The sequence below is a fragment of the Rutidosis leptorrhynchoides genome, chromosome 1, assembly GCF_046630445.1.
Source record: "Rutidosis leptorrhynchoides isolate AG116_Rl617_1_P2 chromosome 1, CSIRO_AGI_Rlap_v1, whole genome shotgun sequence".
Taxonomy (NCBI): Eukaryota; Viridiplantae; Streptophyta; class Magnoliopsida; order Asterales; family Asteraceae; genus Rutidosis; species Rutidosis leptorrhynchoides.
Genome location: NC_092333.1, coordinates 418130536 through 418134487, shown reverse-complemented (window position 1 = coordinate 418134487; position 3952 = coordinate 418130536).

The window sequence follows — 3952 nt, the reverse complement described above, 5'->3', positions numbered from 1 at the left end:
ACCTTGCTACAACACTTATAGGCAGTGTACCTAATCGTACAGTAATGTAGTTTTTAGTAAGTCCGGTTCGTTCCACAGGGATCTTTAAAACAAGCTTAACGCTATATTTTTAAAAACTATATTTGTAAAAATACAAAAATATATAAATAATATTATTATTATAAAAAGGGGATTTTTACCGTTTAATGACCGGTTTGTCGATTTTAAAACTTTAGTCGCAGTTAAAACCTAATGTAAAATATTAAAAATAAATATAACTTAATTTAAAGCGTAAAGTAAATAACGATAATGAAATTGCGATAAATAAAAGTGTGATAAAATAAAATTTTGATAATTAAAAAGTACGATAATTAAAAATGCAATTAAATAAAATGACAATAAATAAAAGTGCGATAATTAAAAGTGCAATTAAATATGAAATAAAAGGAATTTTGCTTATTTAAACTTCCGTAATCATGATGTTTGACGTGTTGATTTTAGTTTATTCCCATGGGTTAATTGTCCTTTGTCCTGGATTTATTTAATATGTCCGTCTGGTTTTTGTCCATAACTGTCCATCAGTCATAAATATAAAGTGCGAGTGTCCTCGTCAAATTATCCTTATATCCGAAGTCAAATATTCCAACTAATTGGGGACTTAAACTGTAACAAGGTTTTAATACTTTGTTTAATAATTACACCAGGATATCGACTGCGTGTAACCCAAGGTTTTAATACTTTGTTAATAATTATGCCAAGTGTCCTTGTACATAATTCACTCCTGTTTTAATAAGTCTATTAACTATTAATCCATTCCAGTGTCCGGTTAAATGAATGATTATTCGTACATATAAATATCCCGCCCATCGTATCCGATCGAGTGTATATGGTTATTTATAGGTACTTTCAATTGTAAATCTTTACATTAAATTAACAAACTATCATTTAGTTAAACAAATATAAAGCCCATTAATAGCCCATAGTCTAATTTCCACAAGTGTCGTTCTTTTGTCCAAACCCCAATTATGGTACAAAGCCCAATTACCCAATTTTAAATATTTTAGCCCAACATCATGATTACTTCGGCTTAAATAACCATAATAATAACTTAGCTACGAGACATTAAATTAAAAATAACATTAACCATAACTTACAGTGATTAAAAATAGCGTAGCGTTACACGGACAGAATTTCGACTTACACCCTTACAACATTCGCTAACATACCCTTATTATTAGAATTTAAAATTAAAATTAAAATTATAATATATATATATATATATATATATATATATATATATATATATATATATATATATATGTGTGTGTGTGTGTGTGTGTGTGTATGTTTATAGATAGAGAGATGGATGATGGATATATGATGAGCAAAAACCGAGAATTTATAGAAGTGTGGGCTGTCACCTACTACCATGCGATCGCATGGCTTTTTGCCTTCCAGGCCATGCGATCGCATGGCCACTTTTTCCAGCTCACAAAACTTTGTTTCTTTGTATGCCGACGGTTTTTATAAATAGATATAATATATAAATAATTATAAGAATTATTTAAATATTATATTATATTTATGGGCAAGTTGACTTGTAATTTTTAGTCCGTTGCGTCGAGCGTTGAGAGTTGACTTTGGTCCCAGTTCCGGATTTTCGAACGTCCTTGCGTACAATTTAATATCTTGTACTTTGCGTTTCGCGTCTTGTACTTTTGTAATTTTTAGACGTTTCTCATCAATAATTTGAACCACATCGATTGTATTTTGTACTTTTGAGCTTTTTGATCGTTTGCGTCTTCAATTCGTCGAATCTGTCTTTTGTCTTCACCTTTTATTATTTAAACGAATATCACTTGTAAATAGAACAATTGCAACTAAAAGCTTGTCTTTCTTGAGGGATAATGCTATAAAATATATGTTCGTTTTTAGCATTATCACCTGTAGATACCAAGGAATACCAACAACAACAAACGATGAAGTGTTGATTCATAATTTCATTGGAGAAACACTCCGCGGCGATTATGTAATCTCTAAAGTCTTAGAGATTATCTATTCTAACCCTAACCATAAATCAGATGAGTGAATTGAAATGATAGAAGGAAGAGTAGAAACCCTGACAAGAATGATGCGTGATTTATAAGCTAGACTTGTTTTACCAACAACATCAACAGTACCTAGCATCATCATCACAATCAGTGCTGTCAGTGTCATCAGAATCAGCAGCACCTATAACATCACAAACTCTGTCAGTTCAAGAATCACTGTGGACATCATTACGAATCAATAATGCGTATATTGTATCAATGAGTTATGAAGTATTAACTCACTCCCTCTGAAGAAATTATATGTATATTTTGTATATATATAAATTTTGAGATCAAAATAAATCTTTCCATACTAAGCTATTATGTGTGAATCTTAACTACTCGGTTAATTCATATTACTAATATGCAATGAGGTACGTCCTTCGTCTGCAACTTAACCATCGTTAGCTACAATTTCTGTCTCAATTCAATAAATTCCAACTCATAATAAACCAAGTGTATTATTTAAATATATGTTTGATTTTACACTTTCATCATCGATGTTGAGACGACCCGACCTAATCCATAGGGACGAATACAATAACATATGATAACATTGCGAGGTACTTGACCTCTATATGATACATTTTACAAACGTTGCATTTATTCTTAAAAGGCAAACTATCATTACATCAATATTTGACATTTTCGTCTAACATTTCATAATATCCAAATGACCTAATCTGTCATTTACTTATTTATATTCTCTATTGAACTCCAATGACTCGAATGCAACGTCTTTGTATCATGGATTATAAGGTCCCAAGTAGTATCCTTAACATGAGCTAATGCACAGCGGAAGACTTAATTCATACCTGAGAATAACATGCTTTAAAACGTCAACATAAAGTTGGTGAGATATATAGGTTTGATGCTAGCAGCGTTATAACAATGGAACACAAGATTTCATATATAAACATTTTAATAAAAATATTCTAAGTGGTTGAGCACTTGGTAACCATACTTAACATTTAATCACGTCGCATATTCCCTTTATTATGAAATCTTACTACACCGTACCAAGGTGTAGTCACGAAACGAAGTACTGTGCAACCATTGAATACTGGTCGTCCAGTCCGGTTGGGGTTGTCAGGCCCGATAGATCTATCAACAGGATTCGCGTTTACAATACCGCTGTAAATATTAGTTACCAAGCTACAGGGAAGTATGCCAGTGGTACAACTCAACATAGAATATATTTTTCAGTTACTTGTGTCCATAGCGTAAAACATAAAATACATGTATTCTCATCCCGAAATATTTAGAGTTTAAAAGTGGGACTATATACTCACTTTTGTCTTGAAGATATGTAATTTCGACTTGGTCTCCGATTGATATCACGAACCTATCCATATATAATATATCAATACCTTTTCTTTTTAAACAATCGTCACATATATATACTTATAATACTTTTAATACTTTTAATAATTCCTTAGTCCGTAGTTAGCAGTCCGATGTTAGTAATTCAATTTTAATGGTTCATATTTAGTTGTTTAATAAACCCCCAATGAAATAAATAAAACCCCCATCGTATATGTATTGGTCGAGATTAATCTTGACCCATGGTACCGGTGTTGTCAAATGTCGTGTTGCGTACATAAAGTACCGGTGTTGTCAAATGACGTGTTGCGTACAATCATGGGATCTTATGATTAATCTTCTCGTATTGTTTACGGGTGATCCTGAACCATATAAAATTAAATTATGAGTACATATGTATAAAATATCATGTTACTTTAGGAAGATGTGATTTATTTAATTTTCTCCAATTATTTTCGTGGCTAAACTAGTCTTGGATATCCGATTTTGTTTTGGTCATAATTTCTTCGTTACAACTCCGTTTTTGTTGATTCAACTTTCCACTTCCTTGGATCGAGTCC